We start from the raw sequence: 25,217 nt of genomic DNA on the forward strand, positions 1-25,217 counted from the left end.
GATAATACGCCATAGAGAATTCCCATAGAAGCCCATGTTCACACCAGAACATGGGCTTCTATGGGAATTCACAAGGGCATATTATCAATCCCATTATCGCCGCTTTAGAGGCAGCTTTCTGCCACTAAAGCGTCGATAATGTTAACGCTATTTCTTAATAATATGCCCCTATGAGAGCCAGCCCGAGAGGGTTAACATAGGCTCTGGAAAGGAAGAGAAAGTGCAGGAGTTTATGTCTGTGGTTGGGAGAAACCCGTCTAGTCGGAGCACTGAAAAATGCCCATTCTTTGTAGGGGAGAGAGCGTGTCCCAGGTCCTTCTCCCATCGTTCACGCACCCTCCCGATGTCAGGCCGTTTTAGGGCCGTGCATGCACGTTGAAGCTTAGTGATGAGGTAGGAACCATCTGGGTCTGATCTCAGGAGGGTGAGTGGTGTAAAGTCTTGGGGCGAGTGGGTAGGATGGGAATCGGGAGCACAGAGCTTCATGTAGTCTGTTAAAAATGAATCTATCCATAAATGGGGTAGAGGAATGTGTGGCATCAGGATTGCGGGACAGAACATGGCCATTTGCAAACACATCCCCTAGAGTGTGGAGTTCGTACTTATGTAAGGTACATTGTACACATTTTTTGGTGGTGAGTGAAAGCCTTGGATTTGTGGTTTGAGGGAGTTTGGGCGACTAGATAAGACTGAAGAACAACATGCCGCCGAGCTTTCCCCAGGTGGTGGATAAGATCTGGATGTCATTGGGATCCAATCTAATGCCCAGTGCATTCAGAGGAGTAGGATTAACCAGGTCACGTTCCGGTTTGGGCAGGGCAGGCGAGCATCCGGATCGAACCAGTGGTATGCAAAATTTGCTTGAGCTACTAGGAAATGCAGCTGGAAGTCCAGGACCACAAAGTTGCCATGGTTGTAAGGAGTGTGGGGGTGATCCAGGCGACACGTGCCTGTCCACCAGCCGAGATCAGCTTCAGAAGAATGCCTCGAAGGGTAGAAAAAAAAGGCTTTGCTCACGTGTATAGGAATAATAATGAAGAGGTAAAGGAACTATGGGTGGATTATAATTTTGATGATGGCTATAGGGCTGGCCATCGATAGGGGAAGTTGTTTCCAGCTGTCAGTTTGGGCAGTGAGTCTTGAGAGCACCGTAATGTAGCCAGATGACGTTCCCTGCTCCTGTGTAAAATCACCCCTAGATGTTTGGTGGTTTTGGTGGACCTTTGAAAGGGATAAGCGCAGGTAGGTGGCGTGTTGGTGCTGACAAATTAGAATAGTTCAGATTTAGACCAGTTAATGGTTGAGACCGGAGAACTCACCAAAGGGGGTCAATTATTGGATAATTGGAGTTAAGTTAGAAGCAGGGTGTTAAACGATGAGAAGAATATCATCTGTGTACATAGACAAAAGGAGCAATCCAATAGTAAATTTCAGACTGCGATGCATATGACACTTCTGACCAGTTAATGGAACTTTTTGAAGGACCTTTAGTGTAGTTTAGCGGTGTAACTTAGACTTGAGCCTTAAGACAACAGAAAATGGATCGATCAAGGCTTGTAATAAATATACAACTGTTTTGCCGAATGATCATTTCAAATTAATCAAATCCATGGTAATTCGTCAAAGTCACCTGACTCCCCAGCTGGGCACAGGTTTAAAAAACGACACAGTCATTGCTTGGGGCTGTCCTAGTCTGAAAGGCATATGGATCTTTGGTCTGACATTACTGATGATGCCTACTGAGTAGAGCACTGTACACTCCTTGTATTGACCAACTGGGATTAAAAGCAACTACATTGGTCTATCTCTGTAAGGATTGATAGCCAGATACTGTATTAGCAAGAAATACATGAAAAGTTGTTTAGCAGTTGGAGTACACCGGCAATGGATTAAAGAAAGTTGACATCTGAGATTACATTGGAGCGGTGAAACTGATGATGGCTTGGAAGATATTCTTGGTTCTCTCATACTGGGAAAAATACAAATCAGAGATCAAAGAAAATGTAAAGTAATGAGAGGGCATGTAGACCAATGCATGTTAAGGGTCACTTTGGAGAATGATTGGGAACTACTGGTTATTAAGTAATGAAACTATAGCATCTAGATTTCAACCTGTGAATACTGATAGAGCACACACAGCACTCTAACATGTAGAGTTGCATTATGCCCATGGTTTAAATGCAGTTATCTATAGTTTTATTGTGTGCAGTGTATTACGTTTATCAAATACATTTATTCAACATCGTAAATATAGAATCTTTGGGCCAGATTCACAGAATTAACTTAAGACAAAATCCTAAACTTACTACTTTTGGTATTCACAGAAGTTAGGATTTTGTCTTAAGTTTGTCTTAAGACAGACTTAAGACAGACTTAAGTTAGGATTGTGTCTTAAGTCTGTCTTAAGTCTGTCTTAAGACAAACTTAAGACAAAATCCTAACTTCTGTGAATACCAAAAGTAGTAAGTTTAGGATTTTGTCTTAAGTTAGTTCTGTGAATCGGGGCCATAATGTATATCTTTATCTCGTCTATTGTCTGTTGTCTATTGTTCTGCTGTTTTCTGTTCAGCGCTGGGACACACTTTTGCTAGGGAGGCTGTGCGCTATATAAAACTGCATAGCATAGCATAGCATAATACATCAAAGGGATTTGGAGAAAAGGAGCATGGAGAGCGAAATGTTAAGAGAGAGTGCTTGAAGTTTAACTCCTGAGTCTCGGGAGAGAAACTCCAGAATGTTTATTCAATGTATATACTGCAGGATAATAGTAAACTTATTAGACTTATCCTTGGATTTACAACACAGCCTAAATAATGTTTTAATGGCACCAGGAAACATATGTTAATGTTGGGACTAGTTTACTGCATTAGATGAATTCAATAATTAAACGGAGGGTACACAGAAGACCGCAGTATCCCGCATCCGCACCCTATTTAATTTGCAGAGTGCCGTATTGGTTTTGTAGTTAAATAACTTATTTAATAGGTACCTGGTACCCTTACATTGATTATTATTATTGTAACAAAAATAATAAAGAGAACTATTACTGTTATTATTATTATTACGATCATTTGTATTAATATTAGTATTGATATCACAATAGTATTGTTGTTAATAATAATAATAATAATAATAATAATAATAATAATAATAATAATAATAATATGTTTCATAGTGCCTGATACTAAACTCATTTCTAAGACCTGTAGATAACAACTGTTAGTATTACCTATTTTAAAGATACTCAATTTAGAATACTACAAGAACTAAATCCTGCATCACCCTTGCTGTGATTGAAATCCATAACCTTAACATCAATGCAACTTTCAAGTTGAGAATCTAACTCACGGATCCATCATATCGGTCCCTCCTTCTGATCACGATGCGACATAGATCATAGGCAGATATTCCCCTAATATACATGCGAAAGGATGAAGAAACCATTGCTGCTTTTGAATTCCTGAATTAGTCTGGGAAATGCATGTAGGATATGTGGTTCGAAGTGATTTCATCTGTTATGGCACCATTTATAGTAGGGCTGCCAGAGTTCAAGAGACCCTTAATTAAAAATTGAGTTACATTTTAAAAATGTACAAATAGAAAATACAATGACAATCCTTGGATTGGTTGCATAAGGATCAGTAATTTCAAGGAGTTTTTCAACTAAATATTTTCAGTAAACAAGATGGCCATCAATGAAAGACATATTTAGCCCCATCTTCAATTTGCAACAGTAAACAAATCAACAGTTTGATATTGTGACGGCTAACGTAGCACCTGTCCAACAACTGATTAATCAGCTGGTATGTGTACACAAGTCTGACATTATGGTAGTAGAGACTTCTATTTTAGCAACGTAGTTGCCAAATATTTACAGAGTTCCAAAAGTGCCATCGCTAATATATTGAGAATCATCTCTTCTCTGACACTTATTTATATTTTTTCTGATGCATAACTTGACCATCATCCTATCAGTATTGATTGCGCCAAATTTAGACCTTGTCTTACCTTCCAAATTTAGCACTGATGGTCTTTTATTTGCCTGCTGAAAGTTGTCTAGGGGAATAAACACTTCAAGATTATACTTATAATGTAGTCATGCCAAATTCTAGTTAATGAATTTTGTTATAAGGCCAAAAAATTGCTGAATATACACACAACGGAGTATCAGTGAATATAGATACAGAAAAATAATACAGAGCCAAATCTATGCATATTATTGATTTGGCATAGAAGACACAGAGTAATAAACTCCAAGATTAGTACAAAAGCCAAGATGGAGGTGGAATCCGAGTCCTTTTCCATTAGGAAGGAAAGCATAAAATATATTTCTCTACCCTACTCTCATTGCTTATGTTTCTGGCTGTTTCCTCTATCTCATTTCTCAAAGGTGTCAGCACTTGTAGACTACCTCAGAGGTTCTCACGTCAAATGGGTCAAAAGGCTTAAGGCTATGGAGCTCGCTGTTATCTGATTTTTCTGCCCCTGCCATAATACAAAAAGGACAAACTCAGCCCCCCCTCCTTAATGTATCACATGACGAACCATTTCACTTCTAAAGGTTGTGGTGAATTTCCATGGCTTCTTTTAATTAATGTTTCTTTTCTTCAAATGACCTAGGAGTGTAGATAGGCCAGGCACAGAAGATATCCTCCCTACCCGCTTCTCAGACTCTTCAAAGACATTCCAGTTATCCCCTGAAACTAAAAATAATGATGTTGAATACTTTATACCTGCAATGGGATGAGAGCATACTGTTAATGTTCACAAAAACAATTCATTTAATTATTTCTTTTAGCTACCAAGAGAAGCAAAACTGTCAATAACCTGCAGCTCTGGGACTACTGTGCAGGTAACTTAAACAACACACAGTTACCTTAATATGAATGTAATGTCATTCTGCACGTTATGAATACAGAAATGATAGTGTCTCTAATACATATAAATCCTAATTAAAGATATACATTAGGATTCTATATTTACAATGTTGAATAAATGTATTTGATAAACGTAATATACTGCACACAATAGAACTATAGATAACAGCATTTAAACCATGGGTATAATGCGACCCTACATTTTAGAGTGCTGTGTGTGCTCTATCAGTATTCACAGGTTGAAATCTAGATGCTATAGTTTCATTAGTAATTGTCCAGTTGTTCCCAGTCTTTCTCCAAAGTGACCCTTAACATTGGTCTACATGCTCTCTCATTACTTTCAATTTTCTTTGATCTTTGATTTTTACTATTTCCCAGTATGAGAGACCCAAGAATATCTTCCAAGCCATCATCAGTTTCATTATCAACCAAAAACAAACTATAAATCGAATGCACCGAATCACAATTTTAGCATAAATTACTAGTAGTTTGCAAGAGTTAGATAATCACCTTTATCAAATTCAGGGACAGGTGTAACAGAAACATCATGAAGGTTTGCCCAGAGTATGTACATTGAGTATATGCCACAGACAACCTGGAGTGTATTCTCCAAATGCTTTCCATTCTGTTTAAAATTTGCTGTAAATTCTTTTTGATCTTGACAATTTACTATCACTGATTCCTTTCCTCAAAATTACTTAGTTAAATTATCCTCCAAAAACTACCTCAGTCTACATGTTTCCAAAAGCAACATCATTGCCTTTTTGTAAGTTTTCTTCTAAAAAGCTGAAACTTTCCATTCCTCCCCTCGACTACAAAACTGCTGTACAAGTACAGATCCATTCACATGTTGATAGTGGAAATGATTTGCTAACAGGCTTTCACACATGTACTCTTTCTAAGCACCAAATTGACCTCAATTGTTACCAAAGGCCCACTGCATTCAGTTGCTTGCCTTGCCAAAGGCACTAAGAATCTGACCATACAAACCCATCCTGGAATACCATGATAAGCTACGCCTGAAAGACAGAATCCACTTTAAAATGACTTGCACCATTCACAAAGATTCCAATCTTGGCCTCCAGAGCTATGCTAAGAACACCTCAGAGGGAGCATAGAGACACAAGCAGTAAATCCAACATTCTTTTATAAATTATGGAAATGAAAAATCCTACAGAATGAATCAAACCTTCTCTTACCAAACTCCTAGACTCTGGAACTGTTGAATAAAGATGCAACTTGAACCTACTGTCCTAACAAACTTAATGATTCATCATTCACACAGCTCTACTATATCTGACCTGCTCATCCTCTTCCCTTTCGACTCCTCCATCAAAGTTGCAAGGTTACTTCTTGCTACATTGCTCAAGTTTCATGAAATTAAAATGTCCATGATTTTATGAACAAAATTGCTTGTCATTTCTCCCCTGATTCTGTTGCCACCAAGTAAATTCTCGTTGTATTGTTCTAGTGATATACAAAGAGCTCCACTGCTACATGGATAGGCCATTCTTTCGTCTCGAGTAACTTTTCGCTGTATTGTTCTAGTGATATGTAAATAGCTCCACTGCCACATAGATAGGTCATTCTTTCGGCTCCAAGTTACTTCTCGTTGTATTGTTCTAGTGATATGCAAAGAGCTCCACTGCCACATTGATAGGTCATTCTTTCACCTCCAAGTAAATGCTCATTGTATTGTTCTAGTAATATGCAAAGAATTCCACTGCCGCTCGGATAGGCCGGTGCTGTGGAAATCTCCTAAATAAATAACCAAAACTTAATTCAAGCTATATGAAAAACAGGAGTCAGCATGAGCATCAGAAGGTGCCATTTTCCCAAGTGTTTTGATAAGAATGTCAGAAGGTTTGATACTGATAGGTAATTGTAGGGCTCTTCCCATTAGAACTGATTAATGCCTTGTCTGCCCTACACTGAAATTGTTATGATGAGTCTATAGGTTCTGGGAATACTTCATAAAGGATATTGCAGTACTTATATTTGTCTCTGAAATAATTGGTCGAAATAATTTTTCGAAGATGGTTGTTTTCTAGACAGAAAAGATAAATTGTTCAGGCATTGTACTTATTACCTAATTCTACCTTTTATCATGATCAGTTTTGCTTTCTGATAGTTTGGTTTTTAATTGGTTTGGGGATGCACACCAGGGCTATTTGCGCAAGAATTACTTTCTCAGTGATGCCTTTACAGTCCCCAGCACAGTTTTGTAACAAGTAGTGATTAACCAGTTCCTCTGATTAAATTTTCTGTAACCTTGTAAGGTGTTCAGTGACTATTTCTTGTGAAAAAGTGTCATTAGCAGGAAATCCTACAAATATATCGGAGCAACACATACTTACTACAGTTCACATAATCAATGCCTTTTTATGCCGCACATGTATGGTAATTTTGCTTTCAACCTTACGAGTGCCTGTTGTACCTTTTCTTCATAACTACCACTGCCTTGCCTTCAAGACACAAGCTCTCTATGCATAATGTAACATAGATGGCTTTGCTACCTTAATTATGCATCCTATGTAACTTGTAACAGCTATGCAACCATAAACTTGTAAGCAACGTAATTAGTAACTGTCATCCTGATGCTATGTACCCCATCACATTGCCTCGGCTTACTTACTTACTTATGCCTCCTGGGGTATAAGCCATCATCCAAGAATCTTCAGAAATCTCTGTCCTGGGCTTTTCTTTCAATCTGACTCCAAGTGTAACCCATCACCTTGCAGTCAGCCTCGAGGCCTCAATGCCAGGTGTTTTCTCACCTTCCTCTTTCATTTTCCCTTTAGGGTTCCAGGTGAGCGTTTATCTGGTGGTGTTTGATGAGGGCTTCCGGAGAGAGCCACCTATAGAGCCCTAGTGTCTTTTCATTATTTCATAATGATCAGGGGGAGGTGTAAAGTCTGCTTCAATAGGTAGTTGCTGCTGATGGTGTTTAGCCAGAGGATTTGGAGAATTTTTCTCAGAGAAGTGCTAATGAAGGTTTGGACTTTGTTGGTGGTGGCTAGTGTTGTCCTTCAAGTTTTTGCATGATACAGAAGTACACATTTTACATTGGTGCTGAAAACCCTGGTCTTGGTTAGCAGCATTAAGTCTTTAGAGCTTGAGATCTTCTTTAGCTGAATGAAGGCAACATTTGCTTTGCCAATTTTTGCCTTGACGTCGGCGTCTGTGCTGCCTCGCTTGTCATGAACCTGTCCTGGAAGGTGAAGAGCTCAACCTCTTCCAGTGCATCACCTGCAAGAGTGACTGCATTTGTGCTTGCTGTGTTAGCCTTTAAGCTCTTGGTTTTCCCCCTGTGGATGTTGTGGCCAGGTTGGTCTGATGTGGCTATGTGGTATCCTGCTCTCATCTTTGTCTAGTCCTTTCTCTGTGTTATGTACTCTGCTGCTCAGCCAGTGTAAGTGATGTCACAGAATGTTCATTGAGTGTATGTTTGAGTGGATTTGTGAGTTGCTGCATGAGGACTAAGCAGCAGGGGTGCTGCTACCGGTGGAGCTGATTTTCCTGATACCACTTTCAATACCACTACAACCAACATATCCTCAAATGTCCTGTCCTGACAACTAAAGAATAAATCTACCATTTGGATAAAACTACATCTCAATCTACCTCTTTTCCTTGGATTCCACACTGGCGACGAGTGGAAAAGGACTCCCTAGGGACAAAAGGATTCCACAAGCTACCACTTTGTTAATCTTCTCTTGCATATGCAGATGGGTACGGAAGAGTGGGGCAAGCTAGTCTGCAAAGTCCAAGTCACTGAGCTGCATCAAAGGTGTCCATTGGATCCCATTTCTTTTCCTTGCTGTGGATGTCTTCCTTATCCATTCTATGGCCAGCAGGAAGAGAAAATTACAGAGCAAGCAACTCTGTCCGGTCCTCATTCCAAAGGCTCCTGTTAGTTGTCCTCCATGGACTATCTTGCAGGTCATGCCCTCGTAAGAGTTCCTGATGATTCTTACAAATTTGTCTGGCACACCATAGTGGCAGGGAAGTTTCCAAGTGGTCTATCTGTCCACGTTGTTGAATGCCTTCTCATAGTCGATGAAGTTGACATAGAGGGGGAGATTCATTCCATGAGACTGCATAATGATGATGCACAGTGTTACCATCTGTTCTGTGCAGAATCTATCTTTGTGGAAGCCAACTAGCTAGTATCTTAACAGAGCATCAACTTGTTCCTTCATTCTGTTCAGGATAACTCTGTTGAACACTTTGCCTGGGGATGATAGAAGAGATATTCCTCTGTAGTTTTCGCAGTTACTCATGCTACCAGACTGTTCAGGGCACAGAGATCTGCAAGCCTTTTACCATTTTCCTTCATGTCGCCATGACCATGGTTGCCCATGACTTCTTCGTTTCCAGTGTTGTCGCTACCAATTTTGGCACTGAGGTCTCCCATCAGTATGGTGATATCTCTCCCAAGGCATTTCGCCGGTCTGTTGTAAAACTGCTCTTTTTCCTCTTTTTTGCTGTTATTTGTAGGTGCATAGCACTGGATAACATTCATGCTGATCCTCTTTTTCTTTGTGTGGAATGTCGCTGAGATGATTCTGGGACATAGGTTTCCCATGCAATCAGAGCTCTGTTGGCTGTTGTCACTAGCATTAGTGCTACTCCCTGACTATGTGTGGTGTTCTCTTTCTCATGTCCAGAATACAGCAACATTCCTTCAGTAGCCAGTGTTTTCTTTCCGGACTATCAGCCTGATACATGAAGCTTAATTGCGCTCGCAAAGGGCCAGATTCTCAGAATCTGGCCCTTTGCGAGCGCAATTTTTGCATTTGGGATTCATCATCCCAAATGCAAAAATCGGTAACAGCGATTTCGCAAATTTGCAAGGAATTACATTTAAGGAATCTCTATTTTAAATTGCGAATTACATTTAAGGAATCTCTATTTTAAATTGCGAAATCGCAATTTCGGGCCGCTATTTACAGCGAGGTCAAACTTCGTGGTAAATAGCGAAAACTTATAAAAATGCTTTTAAAAGCATTTTTCAAAGTTGCACATTGGACATGTGTGTGTGTAACATCTGTGTAATTTAGAATTTCAGGGGTGTTACAGGGTGTCCTTTGGACACCCCTGCACCCTTGAAATCGCAATCTCATTTGCGATTAGCTAATTGCTAATCGCAAATGAGGAAAGACTCCCCATGCATTCCTATGGTCCTTTAGGCCTATGGGGATGAATGGGGAGTAATTCCTTATTTGTGATTAGCAATTAGCTAATCGCAAATAAGGAATCTGTAGGACTCGCAAAAAATATTGCGAATCCTACATGAATCCCGTTTTGCGAGTCTGGAATAGCGATTCCTTATGAATCGCTATTTCAGACTCGCAAAACGGGTCTTTGATGAATCAGGCTGTATGTCCATTTGGTCGCGCTGATGCCAGGCAGGTCACGGTCGTATTTTTTTTTGCCTCAGCACCTAGCAATAATTGAGTGTGGTGTGCACATTGGAAACAAAATAAAAATATGCATCAAAAACATATTTTGTGAGTTTGATGAAACGTGAGAAATTTCAGATTTCTACATTTTCTCCTTGCACTTCAAAACTCCAATCCCTCCTTTTAAGAACAATGTATAGAAATATATCTAATATCATAATTCATCACTTTTGACTCTTGATTACTAGGTCCTATGAGCTCATCTGGCCTTTTTAGAGTTTCCATTTTGCTTTTTCCTTTGGGTATTCAATCAATTTAATTCAGCTGCAAAACAGCTATTTCTGGTGTTCATTGTCCGTTCAAGTCTGCATAAATTGCATTTCAGTTTAAATTATTGTGCCAAAGAACAATGTGTCATTTTTCACAGTACTGATGTATATAATAGCGATGTCAAAGTTTTCACCTCAACTATCAATTCATACAATAAACCCTCTTTTCCCATTCATGTCCACCTTTTAATGAATCAGAAATATAATTACAGTTTCACTGAATATGAACTAATCATCCTTTCATTGTATTTTTAAGAAATTGTATGAGACCTTGGCCCTCATGTCTCAGTCTCGCATCAGTCGCAATCCAATTTGCAGCCAGAAGAAAGGCTCTTACGATGTATGAAAAGGATGGACACTTTGAATAGTTAAAAATGCAAAGCATAGCACGAATATGAGAAAGCGCAAAAACACGAACGCAGCTCGTTCTTGCAATTTGAAAAAAATGCAAAGCGATAATATCTATTCACAATTTCTGTCTCCAAAAGAATTCCACATTTCAAACAGTTACAAAACAGCTAAATTGCATGTGCAGATTACCATCAACTGGAAGCATGTGATAGGAAGGTGGAAAATATAAATGAATGTGCAAGATACAGTCATGCGCAAGAGGGTCGTAGAGTCATAGGGGGCTTAATAAATGAACGGAAGCTTATGCTAGCGAAGCAGGCTCACAGCTGCAAAGCCGACCCTACACATGTTCACATAGTTTGCTCTCTACATATTCTAGCATCAGGAGCCCATGTAGGCAGGGATGTAATAGCAGGAGTCTGGTGGCTTAGTGGACTAATGCAGCCACTGCAGTGGCCTGTTTTCAACCTCATGGTCACAGGTTCAAATTGTGACGTGTCCACATCTCATCCTTACTGTGGTCAATAAAATGAGTATCATTGTGTTTGGTAACACTAAGCATCTGTTATTCTGTGCCATGATATCCATTGAGGGGGTGAATGTGTGCTTTACAAGTACACGTTATGTTAAAGACATATGGCAGAGTGGCCGTTCAAGGGTTTTTAGAAGCTACAAGGATGCAATGTTGACCACGCCCTCTAGACATATCAATTGTATAAGCAGCCCAGGTGATTTACAGACTGCAAAAGTTCAATTTTATCAAATTGCATATTTTCCTAATGTTAGAAGATGTTTAGATGGCACAATCATACTAATATCCCAGAACTACAGAGTATATAGGCATTGCAAAGTTCAGCAGTCACTAACAATCCAGGTAATGTGCAATGATGAGTAGATTATTGCAGACATTGTTGAACATTACCTTGGGAGTACATATGACTAATTCATCGGTGGTGATAGTCCTCTTCACAAGAGGGACGCGGGAGATGGTTATTTGCTACATGAGTGTCACATTTCATGGTTGCATGTCATTGCTCCAACAATTTCAAACATACGTCAAGTGACAGTGCAAACGGCATTAGGCCATGGATACTCACACCATATATACATGATTAGGAAAAAAGGGAGAGTCGCTATAATACAGCACCTATCCAGATCAGAGCAGTCATTGAAAGAACCTTTGGTACATTAGTTTCGGCATTTACATTAAAGTGATGGTGACTGTTGTATATTGCTTTCTTGTTCTCTATGGTTTGTTCTCTATGCCCTTGTTCCACATTCTAGATTTTAGATGGCTCTGACTCGTGGAGTTCTGTATGAGTCAGTTCTGTGCCTGGCTAGCAAGCGTTAGGGAGACTGCTGTTCCTTACTCCATTAAAACTACTAATTACTACAACTACAGAAGCATCAGCGTGACTTTATTTACAACAATTTTTGGCGACGATTTACCTGCTGCTGGCCAGAAGATTGTCAGAAGTGTATGCGCTGCGTGTCAAGCCTCACTCTGGATCGCGGCCATTTTAATTCGGTTGTTACAAGTTTATTTTTACCGCATTTCTACGAAGCGTGTACATTTCTTGATGCCGTTTAAGCAACATATGAAAGGTATGTCTCTTTCGCGTAATTGATTGGGCAATCAAACTTGAACACATGTTGTTCATAAGCAAAGGAAAGTGTGTAGTTTATAAATAACGGAAAGTGTTCTATGATATAACGAGTTCAAAATATTGTTACAATTTTAATTGTTCTTTATTCTTGAAATGGCTCAGCAAGCTAACGTTTCATAACCTTGCCACCTCCCTTTTTAAGTGAAGTAGGCAATCCTCAGATTCCATGGGAAGATTGGTTTATCATTTTTGACAACTATTTAGAGGCATTAGATGGGCAAGAATTCTCTGCTAAACGAAAAAAAGCAATTCTCCTCAGTACCCTTGGGAAAGAAAGACAGAGAGTCTTTAGATTTTTGCCCATAGCCTTACAAGCCAATGGTCAACCTTTACCTGATGAATATAAAGAAGCCATTACCAGATTGGAAGTGAGATTCCCAAAAGAAGAAAATCTAGTAATGAGTCGAAATAAATTCTACACTCAACATCAGAGGGAGTCTGAATCTATAGATGAATTTGTGGCACGCTTAAGAGAATTATCTATTAAATGCAAATTCGGAGCCATGAATGATGAAGTCATAAGGGATCAACTAATAGTGCAGTGTAGAAACAAAAAGATCCAAGAACGACTTTGGGCCGCAAAGAACCCTACTTTAAAAGCAGCCATTGATCTGGCTAAAGTAATTGAACAATCTGAAGATTGTATGAAAGTCATTGACTCTCATAAAAAGAATATTGCTCAACGAGACATTTCTGAGGTTTCTAAAAAAAAAACAAATCCACCATGTGAGCATTGTGAAGAGGGTGCTGTTGCAGTTGTAAAGAATAAAAACAAGTTTGTTTTTAGAAAGAATACTCCTAATAACAGACAGTGTTCAAGATGTGGGAGTTTCAGTCATTCATCTGAAGCCAGGTTTTGCTTTGCGGCAAATAAGGAATGTTTGAACTGTGGACCGTTGGGACACTTTTCAAAGATGTGTAAGCTAAAAAATAAACAAAGAGTTGCAGTGGTTGATGACTACATACGTGAAGATGTAAGGGAAAGAGACAAACTACTGGTAGTCAATGATGTGGACGTAGTTGGAGATGAGAAGAGACTCAACAGACCTAAAGCTCTCTTCTACATAGATGGTCAGGAAGTGTCTTTGATGGTAGACACTGGTTCTCGCTACACGATCATACCTCAAATTCTGTTCAAGAGTATATGGAAAGAAAAGCCTCTTTCACCTGGTGACATTTCTCCTACTAGCTTTCAAGGGGAAAAAAATTGACATTCTTGGCTATTTTGATAGTGATATTGTATTTCAAAATAGGTCTACATTTGGTAGAGTTTATGTTTCACCAGGTAATGGTTATTGAGGATGACAACATTGATACCATTTTGCAAGAATTTAAGTCTGTGTTCAATGAAGAATTAGGAGAACTAAAAGGGTATTCTCATTTTATTAAATTGAAGAAAAACAGTGTTCCTGTACAACATAAGCTAAGGCGAGTACCTTTGTCTATTAGGGATGAAGTCAAATCTTTAATTAATGATATGTTACAGAGTGATGTGATTGAGCCGGTTGAAGCCTCTCCGTGGGTTTCTCCGGTTGTCGTTTCGAGAAAACCTGACGGAAAACTGAGGTTCTGTGTCGACCTCAGGTCTCTAAATAAGTGTGTAATTGCGGACACTTTTCCCTTGCCTAATATAGAGGAAATTGCGTCTACTCTTCAGGGAGCTAAGTTTTTTTCTAAGCTTGACCTGAAGAGTGCATACCATCAGGTTAGATTGCACATTTCCTCAAGACCACTCACTGCTTTTATAACATCTGAGGGTATTTTTCAATTTACACAGCTCCCTTTCGGATTAATTTCAGCAGCCACTGAATTCCAAAGGATGGTGAGTGAAATTTTCAGAGGCATACGCAATGTTGTTTTCTTCCAAGATGACATCTTGCTTTTTGGAGACACCGAAGCTAGTCATAATCGGGTACTCAAGGATGTTTTGCGTAGGATTTGTGACACTGGTCTCACTTTACGCAAGGAGAAGTGTTCTTTTCATGTGCAGAATATAGAGTATCTAGGGCATGAGATCTCAGCTGAGGGTGTAAAACTAAAAAGAGATCTCTTGGAAGCAATATGTCTTGCTCCTAGTCCTGTGGACAAAGATCAGTTGCGCTCCTTTATGGGGTTGATCGAATATTATTCGAAATTTGTGGAAAAATTCTCTGAAAAGACTATACCTTTAAGGGAGTTACTTAAGAAAGGTTGTAAATTTGTGTGGTGTAGTGAACAGGAAACTTGCTTCAAGAATATAAAAGAAGACATTTGTCTCACTCAGAGAATGAATGTTAATGATCTAATCCAAGATATGGTGTATGCATATCGTACCACTTGTCATGGTCTAAGTGATAAATCACCTTTTGAAATCATGCGTGGAAGGGTTCCAAGCACCAAGTTAACACCATCATGGCTTAAAAAGTTGATTTCTGATGATGATTTTCAATTTGATGTCAATGATTCACAAATTTCTTCTCTGAAAATTAGTAAAGGTGATCAAGTTAAGGTGAAGCCTGGGAGAGTTACTAGTGGCTTATCTAAGTTTCGAGGGCCTTTTGTAGTTAAAAATGTTTTTCCACAATATGTTACTCTTTCTAATGGTGAAAGATGGAATTTAAGGAGGTTGGCTCTATATCAGAAGGGTAAAGATGGTAATTTTGAGAAAAGTGTGAATAATGAAGGGAATAGTGGATATATGTTCTCTTCTTTTGATGATTCTTCTAGTTCTTCCAATTCTCGTTTTTTCCTTTTCCCAGGCAGATTGGAAAGGGGCGACCATTCGGTCCCCCCGAACGTATGGTGGAGTACCACGATCCCCCCGGGAAGCCATCTTGGGCGGGAGGCGAGTCTCGGCTGGTATGCCCGAAGCGGCGTAGCCGGGGCGCGCCTTTTTCCCGCCCTAGAGTGGGTTGTCCTAGACACTGACGCGGCCGGCCACGCCCTCGGAGGCAGGCGGGGGCGGGTTTACGCCCGCCCTGAAGACGGATAAAAGGAGCAAGAAGCCAAGAAAGCATCCTCTTGTTCCTGTGCTCTGAAGCTGCACCTCCCCGCTGCACGTGAGCTCGAGACGGAACGAAGAGCCAATTTTGAGCGTTGTAATCTTTCTTTTTGTCTTACAGATATTCCGTCTGAGAATGCCCAAGAAAGTCGGGAAGCGGGTCAGTACCGATCAGATGCTCCGCATGCTCATGAAGGAGGTAGCCGATTTGAAGAAGCAGATGGCGGCTAAGGACGGGGAGGGAGGACCGAAACGGCCTTTGCCGGGAGCAGTCCCCGGTGGGAGAGGCAAGAGGTCCAGAAGGGGGGCACTCGGGGGGGAAACCCCGGTTCCCGATACCCCACTTGAGGAGCCAACCCCGGTGCCGAAAGGAGGGAATCCGATCCCCGTGGTGGTCACCCCCGTGAACGGGGAGGATATGCCTCCCGAGTTAGCGGCACAATTGGCAGCGTGGTTGGGAAACGATAGTGAGGGCACCACGGCTGACGACGCCCGCGCAGTAATGAGGCAACTGCGGGAATCTAGGGAGGCTGCGAAGGCACCATCTTCTGTTAACGCATCAGGCCCAGGTTCGGTGGCAGATGCAGCGTCTGGTTCAGGTAAGCGGCCATTGCCGATTGCGGGGGAGGGGTCTGTACCTTCACGAAGGGAAAAGGTGGCTCAGCATGTCCCACTGGAAGTTAAGGAAAAGATTTGGGCGAATAAGTATGTGAACATTTTTTCTTTGCTTACCGATCATTACGAGATGGAGCATGTAAAGAGCCAAAAGGAGCTCATGCATCCGAGTGTTTGGCGCGCAAAAATGGCCGCCTTTAAGGTTGACGAAAACATTGGTACTTGGGGCAGAGCGTGGGGCATTTTTACCTCCATCATGGGCGAGCGCAGGCCCGAGTTGTTAACCGAGTTGCCAATTTATCAATCACGTATCATGGAGTATTCCGTAGCATATGGGGGCAATCAGTGGTTCTGCTATGACAATCTTTTTAGAAAAGCTAAAGAACACGACCCAATTTTGACTTGGGATTGTTACGACTCCGTGTCATGGCAAAAAATGGAGAGTACAGGAATGTTGAAGGTACCATTGTTAGGGAGTAGCGGGGGGGAATCTTCCCGCCAGAACTCTGGGACACCCTTTCGGACGGGTGCAGGTAACGAGTACCACTCGAAGCCGAGTGGCAACACAGGTAAAAGGGGGATCTGTTGGAATTTTAACAGAGGGAAATGTACGAGGCCCCAGGGGTCATGCAAATTCAGACATGAGTGTGGGGGGTGTGGGCAGCCATCCCATCCTGAGTCCATGTGCAGAGCCAAAACGGGTGATAACGGTGGTAAGGGAGGCGCCAAACAGGTCTGATATAGTCCGAGGGGCGCCTTTACCTACCCCGATTGATACCATGGCAATGATTCCTTGGCTCAACGAATATCCGGATCATGCTTCCGCTGGGGTGTTACGAAACGGGTTTTCATATGGTTTCCGCATCCCAGTGGGGGATTTTCAGGGTGTAGCAAATTGTAAGAATCAACTGTCGATCTTGCAGCACACGGCGGTGGTACAGGTAAAGATTGGGAAAGAGGTGACTCGAGGTCGCGTCGCCGGTCCATTCGATTTGCCACCGGTGGCTAACTTTGTTTGTTCCCCTCTAGGGGCGGTCCCCAAGAAGGACCCGGGTGAGTTTCGGCTGATACATAACTTATCAGCCCCACGCGGTCTTTCCGTGAATGACGCGATAGACCCGGAAGTGTGTTCGGTGTGGTACGCATCTTTCGATGAGGCCGTTGCCATGTTGAATCGCCTGGGGCCCGGGACGCTGATGGCAAAATCGGACATCGAGTCAGCGTTCCGGTTGCTCCCGGTACACCCAGACGATCAGCGTCTCCTTGGTTTTCAGTTTCAGGGTCGCTATTACATGGATAGATGTATGCCAATGGGGTGCTCGATTTCCTGTGCCTATTTCGAGAAGTTCAGTTGTTTTCTGCAATGGGTATTCACAAGGAAGACAGGTTTTCAACATGTTATGCACTATCTCGATGACTTTCTGTTTTTGGGGGCAGCCGGGGATCCTGAGTGTGGACAGGCTTTACATGAATTTCGTGTCTTAATGAATCAATTCGGAGTGCCATTGGCACCAGGTAAGACTGTGGGTCCCTCGACCTTGCTCGAGTTTCTGGGGATCGAGCACGACTCGGTAGAAGGTTGTTTTCGATTACCCAAGGAAAAAGTGTTGAAATTCAGGTTATCCCTTGAGACATGTATTCGTGCAACAAAAGTAAACCTGCATCAATTGCAACAGGTGGTGGGTCAGTTGAATTTTGCCCTGAGAGTGATGCCAATGGCGCGCCCCTTTTCCCGCTCGATTGCACAAGCCATGGTCGGCCTGAAGGAAGGCCATCATCGCACGAGGCTCTCGGCAGAGGTTCGCCAGGACATGCGCATTTGGTTGGCATTCCTGGCGGATTTCAATGGTCGAGTTGTCGGGAACAGGCCGGCAGTGTCCTCCGAGGAGCTGGGGCTGTGGACAGATTCGGCGGGGAGTATAGGTTTTGGTGCCATATTTGGTGCACAATGGTCGGCTCAAAAATGGCCGTCATGGTGGCACGAGTGCGGGTTGACAAGTAACATTGCTTTTCTCGAACTTTTCCCTATTTTGGTGGCACTGAAAACTTGGCCCGAGGGGTTCCGTGATCACTCTGTGGTGTTCTGGTCTGATAACATGACCGTGGTTGAGTGTATCAATAGTCAGGCAGCACGATGCAAATTGATTCTGAGACTGCTCAAGGAAATTGTGTTGTTATGCATGCAACTTAATGTACTGTTTAGGGCAAGACATGTGCTGGGGGTAATGAACCAAGCGGCTGATGCGCTTTCTCGTTTCCGTATGCAGGCCTTCTGGGGTTTTCTGCCCACAGCGGACCCGGTGGCGGCACCCTTTCCCGAAGCTCTCTGGTCTCTCGGTGCGCCGAACTACAAAACCTCGTGGGAGAGAGTTTAGCACCCAGGACGAGGAAGGCATATGAAGGGGCGTTCCGTTCCTATTGGGCCTTTTTGGGTACTGCTAGGGGGGAACTTTGGGGTCAGGAAGAGTTTGTAGTGAAATTTCTGCTCTCTTTACATCAGGCAGGCAAATCAGTAGCTACGGCCCAGAGGCATCGGGCCGCCATTTCCTTCATGGCAAAGGCTCATGGGATCCAGGACCCGACAGCGTCTTTCGTTGTGCAGAAAGCGCTACGTGGGTGGCAACGCCTTGAGGGTCGCAGAGTAGATGAGAGGCACCCGATAGGTCTGGATAGGCTGACCCTGTTATGGTCCGTACTCCCGGCAACGTGTTCATCCCAGTACGAAGCAGTGTTGTTCCGAGCCGCATTTGCACTAGCATTCCATGGGGCTATGCGGGTAAGCGAATTAGTGGCGAAGAACAAGCGGGATACGATGGGGGGACTGTGCCGGGAGCACATTCAGGTCAGGGGGGAGACGATGACGGTCTCGTTTGTTAGGTCCAAAACCGATCAGGGTGCAATCAGGGACTGCGTAATCATTCAGAGGATACCCGGTTCTTCCATGTGCCCTGTGGTGTGCGTAGAGCAATATTTAGCGCAGAGGGTGGCAGCATGGGGGGGGACCTTGTTGCGACACGCTGACGCCACCCCATTTCAGTTTCAGAGGGTGCTTGCGATGTCGATTTCGGCCGCGGGCTTGAACCCCGGCGAGTTTGGGACCCATTCCTTTCGGATAGGGGCTGCTACTGAGGCTACAGCCAAGGGTCTGAGTGTAGAGGAAGTAAAACGTGTGGGGCGTTGGTCCTCGAACTGTTATAAAAGGTATGTGCGGTTGCACATGTTGTGAAGCTGTAATGATATACCCACGCTTCTTGTTTTTGTTTGGTTTTTTAGTTGCGCAAGCTTACGAAGCGGGGCGGACTGTGCAGTCGACCCGACACCTGGGGACCAGCGGTCAGAAATCACCGACTGCGAAAAAGGAGGTGTGGGTCGTGGGCCACTCATACGTGAGGCGTGCCGCGGACGTATTCAATGCAGGTGATATGATTCACGTGGCTGGGGAATACGGGTACAGGGTGTCCTTCTACGGAAAGGGCGGGCTCTGTATTGACCAGTTTCAATCCTTTTTCGAGGGTTTATTAGGGCGGACAAGGTCACCGCCGTCTATAATCATAGTCCATCTTGGGGGCAACGATTTGGTGGCCACTGGTAGACGACTTCTTCTTGAGGCAATGCTTTCCACAGTAAGTTGGTTGGCAAGAAGAGTTCCAGGGTGCACAATTTCATGGTCCCATATGATCCCACGGAAAGTGTGGCGGGGGGATATTTCGGTTTCTGCTCTGAATCATTCAGTAAGGAAAATAAATAACAAAGTGAGTAGATTGTTTCGTTCAAGTACACTGCATTCTGTTTCGCATGGTTGTATCAAAGGGGACAGTATGTATTTGGGGGACGGGGTTCATTTGTCCCGGGTGGGGAATGAGTTACTCATAGGAGACCTCATAGCTTGGTTGAAGGGTTTAAAACATGACCTTTAGGCAGGAGTGGGGGGTCCGGATAGCCGGTCAACTATCCGGCCTGTGGCGGTAAGGTCATGATCGGTGAGCAGTAATTGGAAGATCCCTATGGGGGGGCGTCACCCATTACGGATGGGAGCGCTCGGGGGAGGTGGCCATTGGCCCCTCAACGGGGAGGCGGTCCCGTCTAAGGATAGGCCGCCGGAAGGAAAGGAAAGGTGGTCAAGGCCCCTTCCTGGATAGGAGGGGCTACGGGCCCTCCTGGGGAATTTCCCGGGGCCAGGACATCTGCGACGGCAGATGGGTAAGTTGTGTGGGGTGCGGGAAGGGGTTTACGCTACCTTTTAGACACCTCACACGAGTCCTCGGACGACCGTTAAATGGCGTCGAGTTCATTGGGGCCCCCGTCAAGTCCAAGGGAAATTGGTAGATGCACTTGAGGTACGCCTCTGTGCGGTCGCTCCCCTCACAAGTGAGGGTGGTATTTCTGGTTTAGGGATCTGACACCGGTTACGACCTTGCCGTTGGCCCTTAACGTTAGGATGTACAATTTCAAGTCAAATGTTTTGTAGGATGTTAGTTCGGCTAGGAGAACCTTTGTATTAGAGATCTGTTAAGGTTAGCCAAACATCGTAATGTGGAAATGAAATTGTACATAATATGAAACTGTTATTTTAATGTTTTGATTTTGTTTCATATTTTAATAAATACGGCCGGGAAGGGTAACTCCCTTCCCGCCTTCCAAAAGTTCAAGAACTGTTTCCGGTTTCCCAATTCTTGGGGATTGTGTTGAGAGGGGGTGGCGGGTATCTCAGCCATATGATGGTGGTGGTGATGCTACGGAATCGCAGCTCAGCAGTTGTACTTCTAACCCCACTATTCCTAGCATTGCTTCCAACCCTGCTATTGTCAGAAGTTCAAGGTACCGTAGGCCACCTTTGTATCTTGATGACTTTTATTTTGATTAATTGATTCATTTTCTTTTTCTTGTATTTATCTGTTTATTTTTTTTTTGTTTTAAAGAGGGAAGATGTGTTGCATATTGCTTTCTTGTTCTCTATGATTTGTTCTCTATGCCCTTGTTCCACATTCTAGATTTTAGATGGCTCTGACTCGAGGAGTTCCGTATGAGTCAGTTCTGTGCCTGGCCAGCAAGCGTTAGGGAGACTGCTGTTCCTTACTCCATTAAAACTACTAATTACTACAACTACAGAAGCATCAGCGTGACTTTATTTACAACAGTGACTTGCAGTACAACCCCGATAGCTGTTGTAAAGTAATGGCAGCTTGGGCAATGCTACACAAGATTGCCATGTAGAGAGGCTTCCCACTAGAACCTGTGGAAGATGAATCGAAGGTGGATGTGGGCCACAAACTTCTCCATCATCATGCAACTGGACAAGATAACGTATATTTTGCAGAGGGCAGAGCACATGGAGACGAAGCTTCAACCAATTTTTTTCGAAGTAAAATAAATACCTTTTTTTTTACAACACAAATATACTTTTGTGCGTGAAACTAACAATCCGAATCGCATTTATTTTTCAGCATTTGAACTATAAACATTCTTGAAATACAGTGGATGCCATTTCATTCAAATAAAATGTGAAATAAGTGTTAATAAACAAACAAGGCAAATAAAATATAAAGGAAATGTATGTTTATCCTTTTTCATTGACATATCTCTGTTAGGCCAGGTCAAGACCTCCAGTCTAACACCCCCTTGCATTTCACATTCCTGTTGTGGTGCCCTCTTGCACTAATACACTACATACAATTGACGATTTCTCACTCTAAGTAAGTAGTAGGGCAGCCCTAATTTCTGCAATACTGGTTTTTGATTCTTCTAAAACACTAGTGAACTAGACCAAACCTCCTGCTAGATCTCTTTTTGCCAAGTTAACACCACCTGTAGCTTGAATAAGCATCTATACGAGGTCTCCGCACACGTAGGTATATGTTTTATTCATAAATCGGAGGCACACCTGTGGGAGTAGCTGGAAATGGAGCGTTCGCAAACCTGAATAGGATGGGATTAGATATGTGAGGAGAGGTTTAGAGAGAGATAAGGAGGGGTTTAAGGAAGGACATGCAAATACCAATACCTACCCACAAAATAGTATGCTAATACTATTTCAAAACAACACATTTAAAGTTATTAGAACCAAAAGAGACAAATAAATGTACTCTACCCTAGCCTTGGAGTAAGTGCAGCATCAAACATGGCTACTCACAGTTGCTGCAATACACTCCCCTAGAAAGCATGCTTCATCATTGGGTCTATGCGCCTCGTCAGGCTGGTGCTGCAATGCCCAAAGGGCACCTTAAAGGGGCTCCTTGATAAAGATCTTTTTTTTAAAACCAGCCCCAAAGTGCAAATTTGCAGGCTTCATATGTGTGCAGGGTAGATTGGCCAAAGAAGTAGTCCAATGAACATAAAAATTAACTAAAGGAACTCCCTAAATACTCTATTTAATCCTTGGAGCCCTTTGTTAAGATTATAAACAGGGGAGATCTTGGGGAATTAATGTTCAATAAGTTCTAATCTGGGTCAACATTTTTCTTGACTAGTGTTGTCCCTAAGTGGATCAATGGCAATTTATCAGGACCAATGGACTAGAGCCTAATCTACATTTAGGGCTCTACCTAATTCTGGATATACTAAGAATGCCTCTGAGGTGGACCCACAACTGGTGCCACACTGCAAAAGAGACAGAAAATCTAAAGTTTCCTCTATTCTTGAGGAAACACATATGATGCTGTATAGAACCCAAAACTTAAGGTGATCCTGGTCCAACTGGTACTCACAAGGAGAGGACCTCAGAGTGCAACACTCATACCCAAAGATAGTCCCCTCGTTTTGCCTACCCGTTTCTGTGGATTCGAAATGGATCATGACCCCCTTCAAATAAAAGCGTGTGAAAATAACAAGGGTCTCATCAATTCCAGGACAAATCCTGAAAAGCACTGGATTTTCGTTGTGCGCACTGCATCGCATTTGGTGATGCAGTGCACTCAACGAAATTCGTTTTATTTATTTAAATGTTTACTTACCTGCAAAACTCCGTAATCCATACATTACTACCCCCCACCCTGCCCCCTGCCCCTCAGCCTCCCCACGTCACCGCCCTGCAGATACTCCCACTGCCGGCCGAGGCTGCCTGTTTCCCTGCCATTAAAAGTGTTTCGGAAAGGCAAGTTGGAGTATGGATGGTGGAGCTGGGCTCGGCACCACCTGCATTCCTCCACACTCTGAACACTGTCAGCACCGCAGGATCCATAACCCTGGCAGTGTTGTTGTGGGCAGGTGGTTGTCCGATCGCCAGACTCGTAATCAGGCGGTCGGACCACTTCCACGGATTCTGCAGTCTTGAGACCGGCGAAGTCATAATAAGCCCCTCAGTCTGAATCTGTAACAGTGCATTGTAAACTTCAAAACAATATATTTGTCCATAAATCATTGCATACATTTCTGACTCCTCAGTTTTTTCATCCCACTTAAAGCCCTGGAGAAAGGTCCACAGACCATAATCCCCACATATGCTAAAGAAAATGCTTAAAAAATCAGAGAGAACAGCATTGGAGATAAATGACAACTAGATAAGCTGGATGTGGCTCTCCTCAAATTTCAGCCCAGATTAAACATGGCGGACGTTACTGTTTGGCAGTAGAAGGATAACGTTTTATAGATGGCATCAGCAGTGGAGATTAAAGGACTGAATAATCTGCTGATGGAAGAAAATAGGGTATTGTCTTTGTTCACTGCATGCTTAGAACATCATGAAGGAACAGACAAATATTACACGGTAGGATTTCCAACCGATGCTCTGGGGCAGGATCTTAAAGATTTGTTTTAGAAAGCTGGATGGAGAAACATCGTGCGACAGGTTAGTTTTACCCTACTGATGATGTGTTGTTGCAATCTGATGGGGTGCAGTGTAGTGCCACTGTTGTCAACTGAAAAGAGCGAACATTCAAGGGAGGAAGAGATGCGCCAACAATTGTATGGAAACACTTTGGTATTCTCTTCAGAGGATACACCTTGGTGCCAGGAAAAAAGTGGATACAATTTATGTTTGGCCTCATATTTAGATTTTTCCAGCATTTCAGAGGGGAGAGAAGAGGAGTCAAAGCCAATGAAAATTACATGTATGTACTTGTTGTGAAGACAGGGATAGTTTAACAATATCTGTTTTGGGAAGCTAACCAGGTCTGACAGGGAGCGAGCAGGCATGTAAATTGTTTTTTCAGGGTCCAAGATAGCAACTTCTCGAGGGCCCCCATTAAATGAGGATCTTTTACTAACTAAAACAAGTGCCCTGTATGTTAACAAAGTAGAGCTCTTCCTGCAAGAGAGTGGTTCCAATAGAGGGATAAATAAAATATTTATTGGGCGGGGTTTCCTATCAGTGTAGCTTAGAGAGGATCTTTAGAAGAGTGGACTAGTTATAACTCAAATTTATACTTAATGACAGAGAAGAAAGTAAGTCTGCCAGACTTACTTTCTTCTCTTTCATTGTCTTAACAATGCTGTGAATTTAAATGTCTTATTTGAAGTGCTGTGAATATCTAGCAAATGAATTGATGTGTTTCGAATCTGTGATTGTTAACTGTCATACCTAATTATATAAAACTGGTGACTCAGAGGATATGTTATTCCACTCCAGCGATATGTTATTTTCTCCTTCCATGGTCAATTCAAGTACTGGCAATGCCAATAGGTCTGGCGTTAAAAGAATGCTGTATGTTAACGTGAAGCACTACAAGTAAATAGCATGGAAATAAATATGTTTTTGTCATAATGCCCTTTAATAAGAGAATGACAGGGGTGCCAGTTTCGTTTTTGTGCGGTTTGGGGCTGTAATCGGAAATGACTTGCCAAGACTCTTTGTACTCCTTGCCCAGCTTCTCAGGTGTGCTGTTTGGTTTCCCCCCGCCGCCGCTGCTGTTGGACATCTCGAGCGGCCACCGAGCGGGGGAAACTATATCACCCACAAGCCCTGCCGACCACTCCCACTACATCACGCGCCCAGTGGTGCTCAAAAGACCGCGAGCACTCCCGCATCGTGGAAACGCGCGTGGGACGCGCCGGAAAAA

General features: G+C 42.8%; 1 protein-coding gene across 1 annotated transcript in view; it reads right to left on the reverse strand.

Moving 5' to 3' along the window:
- The window catches only part of GALNT17 (polypeptide N-acetylgalactosaminyltransferase 17), a 1,810,367-nt gene that overhangs the window by 1,668,132 nt on the left and 117,018 nt on the right, over positions 1 to 25,217 (reverse strand). The window lies entirely within an intron of this gene.

The sequence above is a fragment of the Lissotriton vulgaris genome, chromosome 2_1 (assembly GCF_964263255.1).
Source record: "Lissotriton vulgaris chromosome 2_1, aLisVul1.2, whole genome shotgun sequence".
NCBI classification, from domain to species: Eukaryota; Metazoa; Chordata; class Amphibia; order Caudata; family Salamandridae; genus Lissotriton; species Lissotriton vulgaris.